This window comes from Theropithecus gelada, chromosome X (assembly GCF_003255815.1).
Source record: "Theropithecus gelada isolate Dixy chromosome X, Tgel_1.0, whole genome shotgun sequence".
In the NCBI taxonomy this organism is placed as follows: domain Eukaryota; kingdom Metazoa; phylum Chordata; class Mammalia; order Primates; family Cercopithecidae; genus Theropithecus; species Theropithecus gelada.
In genome coordinates, this window is record NC_037689.1 from 100,824,822 (window position 1) to 100,838,284 (window position 13,463).

Sequence of the window (13,463 nt, forward strand, 5' to 3'; positions counted from 1 at the left end):
GGAGTTAAAATCTCCAACTATTATCAGAGAGTAGAACTGTCTATTTCTCCCTTCAATTCAGTCAGTTTTTGCTTCACATATTTTTGGGATCTGTTGTTAGGAGCATATATTTTATAATTGCTACATATTCTTCTTTTTAGAAACTAATGTTTACTTTCCGTCAACTTTATTTTCATTTTGCTTAAGAGCCTGTGAAAGAACAGCTTAAGACCACCTAGTGCTTGTTCTTACCCATTCAGTGGCCCGAGCAGTGGGAATTGCAAAGCAGTCTTCAGTGGCAGGCTGTGGGCCAGTCTTCAGTGGGGAATTTCTGAATAGGCACAGAGGGCACCTGTATGCCTTCAAACTGGTCTGCAACCTCAGGTTGAGTGGCACTGAACTCAGAAGTGGAAGCAGTCCATTTACCCTGAAATTTCTCCTTGATCACATCTTTTTCAGCAGCAGCTTGTGCTCTTCCTTTTCAATCATTTCAGGATCTCTGTAGAAATAGAGATCAGCATGACCTTCCATGGAAGTTCACAGAAGATGGTACCATGCATGCACAAAACTTCCTGGGTCAGCCTCCACCATTTCAGACCCACCAAGTGAGAGCTCTTGTTGTTGCATGGCATGCCAATGTACACACAGCACAGAGAAGAATCTGTGTTACACAGAGCAATTGTGGGCAGGTTTATGTAAGATGCGTCTGTCAGAGCCTGGTGGTCCGCCTTGGGCTTGATAACCACCAGAAGACATGGCTCCTGGAAGGCTGCTTGGATCTGGTTAGTGAAGGTTCCAGGAGTGAAGTGGCCAGAAATAGGAGTGGCTACACTGGCAGCAGCAAACTTCAGCATAGCCTGCTGGCCAATATTCCTAGAGGCTATGACACTGACATCAGCAGGGACTTCAATGGCAACAATGGCATGAACTGCCACCAGAAGCTTCTCCCAGGTCCTTCTCAAGGAAAAGTGATGGCATACTGACTAGATGTATGATGCAGATGCCATCACTTTTCCTTTTGTAGACGTACTGCTCTATTTGGAGTCAAGGTTGGTGCCACCTAAGTAGGTTCTTACTGAAAGGAATTTGAGGACCTCCTCCTTCATTTACAGGACATCAAGGGCTCCAGACATTGTGAAAGTTTCCCTTTAAGTTATGACACGAATCCAAAACAACACTGCATAGATCCCTTTCTGGGTAGTGCAGAAAGACAACTGTTACATATTCTTGATGTTTTGACCCTTTTATAAATATAAAATGTCTGTCTTCATCTGTTATAACGATTTTTGAGTCTATTTTGCCTCATAGTAGTACAGCCTTCCCTGTACTGTAACTGTAGTAACTGTAATAGTACAGTTACTATTTGCAAGGAATATTTTTTCCCATCATTTCACTTTCAACTAATTTATATCTTGGAATCTAAAGCAAGTTTCTGGTGGACAGCACATAGTTGGATTATGTATTTTTGTTCATTCTTCCAATCTCCACCTTTTAATTGAAGAGTTTCATCCATTTATATTTAGAGTAATTACTGATAAGAAGAGACTTAGTTCTGCCATTTTGCTATTTGTTTTATATTTTCAAATTTGTTTTACATTTCTTATACTTTTTTGTTCCACTATTACTAATTTCTTTTGTGATTTATTTCTTCTAGTGTATCATTTTGACGCTTTTCTCATTTATTTTTCTGTATATTTTTTAGTTTTTCCTCCAGTCATTACCATGGCTATTACAATTATCATATTTATAATAATCAAGCTTGAAGTAATATCAACTTGGTTTCTTTTTTTTTTTTTTTTTTTTTTTTTGAGATGGGGTCTTTCTCTGTCACCCAGGCTGGAAGGCAGTGGTGTGATCATGGCTCACTGCAGCCTCAACTTCTCAATCTCTTGGGTTCAAGCAATTCTTCTGCCTTGGCCTCCTGAATAGCTGGGGATGACAGGCTAATTTTTTTTTTTTTTTTTTTTGGTAGAGATAGGATCTCCATATGTTGCCAGGGCTGGCATGGAACTCCTGGACTCAAGCAATCCTCTTGCCACCTCAGCCTCCCAAAGTGCTGAGATTACAGGTATGAACCATCATGCCTGGCTGTATTTATTTAGATTTTTTAAAATTCACATATTTTGATAAATTTATACCTAAGTATTTGATTTTCTGCTGCTAATATGAATAATATTATGTTTTCAGTTTCAAATTGCAATCATTTATTGCTGGTATATAAGAAAGCAACTGACTTTTATATATTAACATTGTATCCTGGAACATTGCTATTATCACATAATACCTCCAAGAGTTTGTTGTTATTGTTGTTGTTGTTGTTGATTCTTTGGAATTAACTACATAGATAATCACATTTTCTGTGAAAAATGACAGCTTTATTTCTTCATTTCCAATTTGTATATCTGTATTTCCTGTTTTGTCTTATTGCATTGGCTAGGACTTCCAGTAAGGCATTGAATAGGAGAAATGAGAGGGAGCATCTTTGCCTTGTTCCTTGATCTTTGCCTTGATATTAGAGGAAAAGCAGCTGGTCTGTCATCATTAAGTATGATGTTATAGGTTTTTGGGTAGATGTTCTTTATCAAATTGTGGAATTCCCCTAAGTTAATAGTTTTATGAGTTTTTATTATTAGTGGCTGTTAGATTTTTGTCACATGCTTTTTCTGCATCTATTGATAGGATTATATGTTTTTTCTTCTTTGGCTTGTTGATGTGATGAATTACATTAATTGATTTTTGAATGTTGAACCAGTCTTGCACATCTTGAATAAATCCCATCTGGTCAAAGCATGTGATTCTTTTTATGCAATGTTGGATATGATTTTAGTTTCATTGCTGAAAAATCTCCATCAATTTTGTGTTTCCAATTTCATTAATTTCTGCTCTAATTTTTATTATTTCTTTTCTTTGCTCACTTTCTTTTGGATCTAATTTGCTCCCATTTTTCTAGGGTGGAAGCATATTGACTTTAGATCTTTTCTGTATTCTAATATATATGTTCAATGCTGTAAATTTCCTTCTAGGTATTGCTTTTACTGCATTCTGCAAATTTCAGTAAGTTGTATTTTCATATTAATTTAATTCAAATTTCTTAAAATTTCTTTTGAGACTTCTTTGACTTGTGTGTTACTTAGAAATATGTTGTTTAATTGCCAAGTATATTGGGGTTTTTCAGCTATCTTTCTGTATTAATTTCTATTTTAATTCCGCTGCATTCTGACAGCATACTTTGTATGCTTTCTATTCTTTGAAATTTGTTATAGTATGTTTTATAACCCAGAATGTGGTCTATATTCATAAATATTCCATATGAACTTGAGTAGAATGCATATTCTACTGTTGTTGGGTGAAGTATTCTACTATGCCAATTAGATCCAGCTGATCAATGGTGACCCTGAGTTCAACCATGTCCTTACAGATTTTCTCCCTGCTGGATCTATTACAGATAGAGGGTTTTTCAAATTTTCAACTATAACAGTGGATTCATCTATTCCTATTTTCAGGTCTATTAGTTTTTGCTTTGTGTATTTTATTTTTCATAATTATTTATTTATTTTTGAGATGGAGTCTTGCTCTGTCCCCTAGATTGGAGGGCGGAGGAGTGATCTCAGCTCACTGCAACCTCTGCCTCCCAGGTTCAAGCGATTCTCCTGCCTCAGCCTCCCCAGGAGCTGTGACTAGAGGCACGTGCCACCATGCCTGGCTAATTTTTGTATTTTTTGGTAAAGACAGGGTTTCACCATATTGGTCAGGCTGGTCTAGAATCCTGACCTCAAGTGATCCGCCCACCTCAGCCTCCCAAACTGCTGGGATTACAGGCATGAGCCACCACGCCTGCCCCTGAATTGCACACTTTAAAATGGTGATTTTTCTTTTTTCTTTTCTTCTTTTGTTTTTTGTTTTGTTTTGTTTTGTTTTTTTTGAGATGGAGTCTCGCTCTTTTGCCCAGGCTGGAGTGCAGTGATGCGATCTCGGCTCACTGCAACCTCTGCCTCCCAGGTTCAAGCGATTCTCCTGCCTCAGCCTACCAAGTAGCAGGCATGCATCCCCATGCTCAGCTAATTTTTTTTACAAAATGGTGAATTTTAAATGTGGAATTATATCTAAATAAAAGTGCTAAAATCCCAAAATGATATCAGATGTTGAATTGTGGGTAACATCTTATAATTTCTACTGGAATTTTAAGTCATAATTTCTAGAAATGATTTACATTGTGGCATAATTCAAGACTGACAATTCTCTAATCAGTATTTAAGAATTTGTACTTTGAACCTGATGAAAAAATAAAGAAAAACAAGAATTTGTATTATATTTTCACTGTTCCAGGTAAGAATGAGCCTGGAAGAAGTTGGGGAAGAACACACCAGCTTCAGCCTAAACTATTTTCCTCTATTTAATTTGCATATGTTTTTAGCAGCCATTTTAGTAGTCTCCAGTCCAGAAGACATATCATATTCCTCACCTGTGGGGAGCAAGAGTTGGGCAATACTGAGTCAACATGGCATGCTCACTTCCCACTGGGTAAATCCGGTGGAGATGGACACAGATATACACACACTCACACACACTCAGCAGAAAGGACTACTATCCTAAAACGTCTGTTTGACATCAGAGCCCAAACAGCATTAAGGCGGTACTCATCTAGTGTGTTAAAAAACAAAACAAAACAAAAATAACCCTGTTTTTTCTCTGCAGCGGACACCATCTGGGCGTCCTCTAACCCAATTCAATTCTGATATTATCTACCTGGAGATGGCATTAGATCTCACAAGTTGAGGTCTCTGTCCCATAAGACTGTCCTGACTTAAGACACCAGTGGCAAGTCTCGGCCTCTGGAACTTCTGACCAACTGACTTCAGGTTAAGGTTCCCAAAATCCCTTATTCGGGCTTGGCTAATTTGCTAACATGGCTCACAAAACTCAGGGACACATGTGTACTGGTTTATTATGAATATTTTAAAAGATACAAGTAAGCAAGCAGATGAAGAGATACATAGGGCAAGGTCTGAAAGAGTCCTGAGCACAGGAGCTCTCGTTCCTGTGGAGTTGGGGTGTACTCCCCTCCCGGCAAGCTGATGAGTTCTTGTTTACCTTCTTGCAGGCCTCCATGAGTTCAGCTGTCCAGAAGCTCTCTGTGTCCATCCCCTTGGGCCTTTTATCAAGATGTCATTAGATAGGCAGGACTATCATGGACAACCATGTAGAAATGTGATTGGACAAAAAGGGTGTAATCTAACACTATTAGACTGAATAGGGAAACCCAGCAAGGCCTGACTATTCAGATTCCTCTTGGCCTCTCTGTGCAGCGTTTCTTCATTCTGGGTATGGGGGAGGACCCCTTCTGAATTGGAGTCTTATTGAGGTAGAGACCCACAGGATTTATTTCCCTGGTCCTGACAGATTAAAGTGAAGAAACTGGCAAGAACCAGCAGATGGCGACAAAAGCGATCTCTAGCTGCTCCCATTGCTCATTAGTATAAGACACTCCCACCCAGTGCCACAGTTTACAGAATGCCATGGCAATGGCCCAGAAGTTACTGCTCCTTTCCTAGAAAGTTCTAAATAACCTACCCCTCAATTTGCATTAACCCACTCCCTAATTTGTGTGTAATTGCAAGTGGGAATAAGTAAGTATAAATTTGTTGCCAAGAGCCCATATGTTGCTGACTCTGGGTGCACTGCCTCTGATTTAGCCCTGCTCCACAAAGAGCAGTACTGTTCAAAAACAGATTGTTGCCCAACACCACTAGCTCACCCTTGATTTATTTTTCAGGGTGAAGCCAAGAAGCCACCCTGGCTAAGTCCCCAATATGGGAGCTTCCCATTCCTGCATCATTATGACCTACAATCAGACAAGGTAAATCGGAGAATTTACTTATGGCTACCTCCAAGACAGAAAGGCAGGGGAAAACTAAAGTATATTTTTAGTTTCTGTGGCCTGCCGTGGAGAGAAAAAAGGAGTAGGTGAAAGGAGAGCAAGAGAAGGTCAGAGAGAGAAATTCTGTCTTTTGAGGCCTGCTTCTGAGGCCTGAAAGTGCCCCAACATAAGGGAAAGACAGTCTTTGTTTTGTTTTGTTTTTTGAGACAGAGTTTCGCTCTGTTGCCCAGGCTGGAGTGCAGTGGCATGATCTCGGCTCACTGCAAGCTCTGCCTCCTGGGTTCACGCCATTCTCCTGCTTCAGCCTGCTGAGTAGCTGGGACTACAGGTGCCCGGCACTGCACCTGACTAATTCCTTTTTTTTTTTTTTTGTATTTTTAGTAGAGACTGGGTTTCACCGTGTTAGCCAGAATGGTCTTGATCTCCTGACTTCGTGATCCACCCGCCTCAGCCTCCCAAAGTGCTGGGATTACAGGCGTGAGCCACCGTGCCCAGCCAAGAAAGACAGTCTTTTATGTTTATGATTCTGAAGCTGCTCCGAAACAAAAGACCAAATACTTTCATGAAAGGTGTGCTTATTGTTTTAGTCATTTAGGGAATAACAAAGGCTATGGGAATTATGAGCCAAAAACCACAGAAGAATATGTGTATCTCACAGTACATGTAAGTATAAAGTAAAGAAAGAGGTTTTATTCACACCTTTTATTTTGTTTTTTGGAGACACTTGCCTAGGCCTCCCAAAGTGCTGGGATTATAGGCATGAACCACCACACCTAGTCATTATCCACTTTGTTAGGGACAGAGTGGGTCTCTGGCTCAACAAAAAGCCCAGATAAATCAATGGGGCTTTGGCGCATTAGGTCAGCAGAGGGGAAAAGGACAGTAGAAGGGACAGCAGTATACAGTAAACTTGGAAGTACCTAGGGGAGAAGGAAGGAGACACAGAAGTTGGAGGCACCTGTAAGCCAACTGGACTTGTTTCTGAATACAGTTTAGATAACCTGTAGACATATCTATGCCTGACGGTATTCAGAAATAAACTCAGTAAGAATTTCAACACAACGGCAGCAGAGCATTAAACCAGGAGTAGAACTCTTCTGACATCAGGGCCCTGTGCAACAGCACAAGTCATATACCTATGAAGCCTTCCCTGGCTGTGTGTGTTGGCTGATAACAGCTTACATCTTTTTTCGGGGGGAGAGAGGGGACAAGGTATCACTCTGCTGTCCAGGCTGGAGTGCAGTGGTGCAATCATAGCTCACTGCAGCCTTGACATCCCAGGCTCAAGCAATTCTCCCACCTTAGCTTCTCAAATAGGCGTGATCACAGGTGAGTGCCACCACACCCAGCTAAATTTGTGTGTGTGTGTGTGTGTGTGTATGGAGATGGGCTTCTCCCTATGTTGCTCAGGCTGGTCTCAAACTCCTGGGCTCAAGCAGTTCTCCCACCTCAGCCTCCCAAATTGCTGGGATTACAGGCCTGAGCCATACAACTCACATTTTACCCCTTCTCCAGGGAACTGTTCTCTGCCAAATGGGAGCCGCCTTGCTCCAGAGACTATGCTCTGCTCCACCTACAGACTTTGATCTGTGACTGACAGACACTTGAGTTACAAAAAGCCAGTGACTTACTGTCAAGGTGGGATGACTTGTGTGTGCTTCAGAGTTTTCAGGTGCGATTAACTAAACCCAATCTCTAGTTAAACCCCATTCTTCACCACTGCCCCGCTCCCCAGCCCTGTCCTGCTTCCTTTACTTCCTTTAACCCGAGACAGCATTATTACAAGAAACTACATTCATAAGGATCTCTGTTCCAAGTTCTGCTTTTAGGTAGCCCGACCTAAAATAGGAAGGGTCTCTTTATAGAAATATTTCAGCTAAAATCTCAAAAGTAGAAAGAGTATTTGCTTTCTCTTGGACAAACCCGAATTGAAATTGAACCCAAATTCAAGGAAGCTTTTCTAGACTTAGTTACCATTTTATAGGAATCACAGAGTAAAGAGGTATGTGTTAATGACACCACTGAGATCCAGACTATAGGAAAATAGAGAACAAATGAGCATTTCATCAATAATTAACGAAAAAATTAAAAAATGAAAACCCACAGATTAAAAGAAATTTAGGAAATATGGCAACCAATCAAAACACGCATGTCTTATTTGGATCTTGATTCAAACAAACTGTTAAAAAAAAAAAGCTATAACACAATTGGGTATTTGAACACAGATTAGACATAAAATGATATTAAGGAATTCTGAATTATTAGATGTGACAGCGGTATTGTGGTTGTATGCTAAAAAGAAGAGAACCCTTATCTTGTAGATATGTACTTTGAAATATTTATGCCTAAAGTGATATTATGTCTAGAATTTGCTTCAAAAATAATCTTTAAGGTTGGAAAGTGGGTAAGATAAAGATGAAATAAGATGGGCCATGAGTTGCTAACTGTGGAATCTGAGTGAGGACTAGTATATGGGTTTGCATTATACTATTCCATTTTTCCAAATGTTCAAAATTTTCCATTAAAGTTGAGATAAAGTTAACATAAACTATGAAGACTGTGTTTCTTAAACAAAAAAGGGACTGGGTGCACTGTCTCATACCTGTAATCCCAGCACTTTGGGAGGGCAAAGTGGGTGGATCACGAGGTGAGGAGATCCAGACCATCCTGGCTAACTTGGTGAAACCTTGTCTCTACTAAAAATACAAAAAATTAGCTAGGCGAGGTGGCGGCTGCCTCTAGTCCCAGTTACTCGGATAGTTGAGGCAGGAGAATGGCATGAACCCAGGAGGCGGAGCTTGCAGTGAGCTGAGATCATGACACTGCACTCCAGTCTGGGCTACAGAGCGAGACTCTGTCTAAGAGAAGGAGGAAAAAACATGGAAAAGACAGCTAGTACCAGCCACTGCAAAAACATGCCATATTGTAAAGACCATCAATGCTAGGAAGAAACTGCATCAACTAATGAGCAAAATAACCAGCTAACATCATAATGACAGGATCAAGTTCACACATAACAATATTAACCTTAAATGTAAATGGGCTAAATGGTCCAATTAAAAGACACAGACTGGCAAATTGGATAAAGAGTCAAGACCCATCAGTCTGCTGTATTCAGGAGACCCATCTCACATGCAGAGACACATATAGGTTCAAAATAAAGGGATGGAGGAAGATCTACCAAGCAAATGGAAAACAAAAAAAGGCAGGGGTTGCAATCCTAGTCTCTGATAAAACAAACTTTAAACGAACAAAGATCAAAAGAGACAAAGAAGGCCATTACATAATGGTAAAGGGATCAATTCAACAAGAAGATCTAACAATCCTAAATATATATGCACCCAATACAGGAGCACCCAGATTCATAAAGCAAGTCCTTAGAGACTTAGACTCTCACACAATAATAATGGGAGACTTTAACACCCCACTGTCAACATTAGACAGATCAACAAGACAGAAAGTTAACAAGGACATCCAGGAATTGAACTCAACTCTGCACCAAGCGGACCTAATGACATCCACAGAACTCTCTACCCCAAATCAACAGAATGTACATTCTTCTCAGCACCACATCGCACTTATTCCAAAATTGACCACATAGTTGGAAGTAAAGCACTCCTCAGCAAATGTAAAAGAACAGAAATTATAACACACTGTCTCTCAGAACACAGTGCAATCAAACTAGAACTCAGGACTAAGAAACTCAATCAAAACCTCTCAACTACATGGAAACTGAGCAAACTGGTCCTGAATGACTACTGGGTACATAACGAAATGAAGGCAGAAATAAAGATGTTCTTTGAAACCAATGAGAACAAAGATACAACATATCAGAATCTCTGGGACACATTTAAAGCAATGTATAGAGGGAAATTTATAGCACTAAATGCCCACAAGAGAAAGCAGGAATAATCTAAAATTGACACCCAAACACCACATTTAAAAGAACTAGAGAAGCAAGAGCAAACACATTCAAAAGCTAGCAGAAGGCAAGAAATAACTAAGATCAGAGCAGAACTGAAGGAGATAGAGACACAAAAAAACCCTTCAAAAAATCAATGAATTCAGGAGCTGGTTTTCTGAAAAGATCAACAAAATTGATAGACCACTAGCAAGACTAATAAAGAAGAAAAGAGAGAAGAATCAAATAGATACAATAAAAAATGATAAAGGGGATATCACCACCAACCCCATAGAAATACAAACTACCATCAGAGAATACTATAAACACCTCCATGCAAATAAACTAGAAAACCTAGAAGAAATGGATAAATTCCTGGACACATACACTCTCCCAAGACTAAACCAGGAAGAAGTTGAATCCCTGAATAGACCAATAGCAGGCTCTGAAATTGAGGCAATAATTAATAGCCTACCAACTGAAAAAAGTCCAAGACCAGATGGATTCACAGTCGAATTCTACCAGAGGTACAAGGAGGAGCTGGTACCATTCCTTCTGAAACTATTCCAATCAATAGAAAAAGAGGGAATCCTCCCTAACTCATTTTATGAGGCCAACATCATCCTGATACCAAAGCCTGGCAGAGACACAATAAAAAAAGAGAATTTTAGACCAATATCCCTGATGAACATTGATGCAAAAATCCTCAATAAAATACTGGCAAATCGAATCCAGCAGCACATCAAAAAGCTTATCCACCATGATCAAGTGGGCTTCATCCCTGGGATGCAAAGCTGGTTCAACATAAGCAAATCAATAAACGTAAGCCAGCATATAAACAGAACCAAAGACAAAAACCACATGATTATCTCAATAGATGCAGAAAAGGCCTTTGACAAAATTCAACAGCCCTTCATGCTAAAAACTCTCAATAAATTTGGTATTGATGGAACGTATCTCAAAATAGTAAGAGCCATTTATGACAAACCCACAGCCAGTATCATATTGAATGGGTGAAAACCGGAAGCATTCCCTTTGAAAACTGGCACAAGACAGGGATGGCCTCTCTCACCACTGGTATTCAACATAGTGTTGGAAGTTCTGGTGAGGGCAATCAGGCAAGAGAAAGAAATAAAGGGTATTCAATTAGGAAAAGAAGAAGTCAAATTGTCCCTGTTTGCAGATGACATGATTGTATATTTAGAAAACCCCATCGTCTCAGTCCAAAATCTCCTTAAGCTGATAAGCAACTTCAGCGAAGTCTCAGGATACAAAATCAATGTGCAAAAATCACAAGCATTCTTATACACCAATAACAGACAAACAGAGAGCCAAATCATGAATGAACTCCCATTCACAATTGCTTCAAAGAGAATAAAACAGCTAGGAATTCAATTTACAAGGGATGTGAAGGACCTCTTCAAGGAGAAGTACAAACCTCTGCTCAATGAAATAAAAGAGGACACAAACAAATGGAAGAACATTCCATGCCCATGGATAAGAAGAATCAGTATCGTGAAAATGGCCATACTGCCCAAGGTAATTTATAGATTCAATACCATCCCCATTAAGCTACCAATGACTTTCTTCACAGAATTGGAAAAAACTACTTTAAAGTTCATATGGAACCAAAGAAGAGCCCACATTGCCAAGACAATCCTAAGCCAGAAGAACAAAGCTGGAGGCATCACACTACCTGACTTCAAACTATACTGCAAGGCTACAGTAACCAAAACAGCATGGTACTGGTACCAAAACAAAGATATAGACCAATGGAACAGAACAGAGCCCTCAGAAATAATACCACACATCTACAACCATCTGATCTTTGACAAACCTGACAAAAACAAGAAATGGGGAAAGGATTCCCTATTTAATAAATGGTGCTGGGAAAACTGGCTAGCCATAAGTAGAAAGCTGAAACTGGATCCCTTCCTTACTCTTTATACAAAAATTAATTCAAGATGGATGAGAGACTTAAATGTTAGACCTAAAACCATAAAAACCCTAGAAGAAAACCTAGGCAATACCATTCAGGACATAGGCATGGGCAAGGACTTCATATCTAAAACACCAAAAGCAATGGCAACAAAAGCCAAAATTGACAAATGGGATCTAATTAAACTAAAGAACTTCTGCGCAGCAAAAGAAACTACCATCAGAGTGAACAGCAACCTACAGAATGGGAGACAATTTTTGCAATCTACCCATCTGACAAAGGGCTAATATCCAGAACCTACAAAGAACTTAAACAAATTTACAAGAAAAAAACAAACAACCCCATCAAAAAGTGGGCAAAGGATATGAACAGACACTTCTCAAAAGAAGACATTTATGCAGGCAACAGACACACGAAAAAATGCCCATCATCACTGGCCATCAGAGAAATGCAAATCAAAACCACAATGAGATACCATTTCACACCAGTTAGAATGGCAATCATTAGAAAGTCAGGAAACAACAGGTGCTGGAGAGGATGTAGAGAAATAGGAACACTTTTACACTGTTGGTGGGACTGTAAACTAGTTCAAACACTGTGGAAAACAGTGTGGCGATTCCTCAAGGATCTAGAACTAGAAATACCATGACCCAGCCATCCCATTACTGGGTATATACCCAAAGGATTATAAATCATGCTGCTATAAAGACACATGAATGCCTATTTTTATTGCGGCACTATTTATAATAGCAAAGACTTAGAATCAACCCAAATGTCCATCAATGACAGACTGGATTAAGAAAATGTGGCACATACACACCATGGAATACTATGCCGCCGTAAAAAAGGATGAGTTCATGTCCTTTGTAGGGACACGGATGCAACTGGAAACCATCATTCTGAGCAAACTATCACAAGAACAGAAAACCAAACACCGCATGTTCTCACTCATAGGTGGAAACTGAACAATGAGATTACTTGGACACAGGAAGGGGACCATCACACACCAGAGCCTATTGTGGGGTGGGGGAAGGGGGTGATAGCATTAGGAGATATCCCTAATGTAAATGACGAGTTAATGGGCGCAGCACACCAACATGGCACATGTATTCATATGTGACAAACCTCCACGTTGTGCACATTTACCCTAGAACATAATATAATAAAAAAAGGGAAAAAAAATAAAAGAACAGAAAGTTATTAAGAAGAATTAGAAAAAATCCACTGTCCTTGACTCATTTCCTGTTCCCGCCAAACGTTCTGGTGTAGAGAAAAGGGGGAGCATTGGTAACAAGGACCACAGTTTTCCGTTGAGGTGGGCGGGACAGATGCTCTCTTTATTTAAATTTTTGGCATCTTGCTCATCATAAATTTTCTTGCAATAATTTTGTTTTTTAAGATGTTGCATTAAGATGTTCTTTTTCGTGACTGCTGAGGAAATTTGCACCCCTTTAAATTCTGCGCCCGCGTCCTGATTGGGAGAGGTGGGGAAAATCCTGGGAGCCCAGGACAAGGAGAGGCAAGTCCCACGGAAGTGGGAATGGCCAAGAGCTCCCTGAGAAGACAGTTTCCTTCTTGGTGAGGCAGAGGAAGGCCCAAGAATACACAAAGACAGGAGAGTGGAAAGGCCGGCCAGGCTGGAGATACTGAAAGAGACTCCAGATGAGGATGGGGGCTGGCCCGAAAGCCCCGCCAGACTCCGGCCTGCAGGAGGGGGCGTGGGACGGGGGCGGAGCTGTTGGCGATGACAACAGCCCCACGTGACC

At 40.2% G+C, this 13,463-nt stretch overlaps 1 pseudogene; it reads right to left on the minus strand.

Annotated features, from left to right (window-relative positions):
* Positions 1 to 204: 204 nt before the first annotated feature.
* On the minus strand, positions 205 to 1,112 carry LOC112616621 (annotated as a pseudogene).
* Positions 1,113 to 13,463: the final 12,351 nt, after the last annotated feature.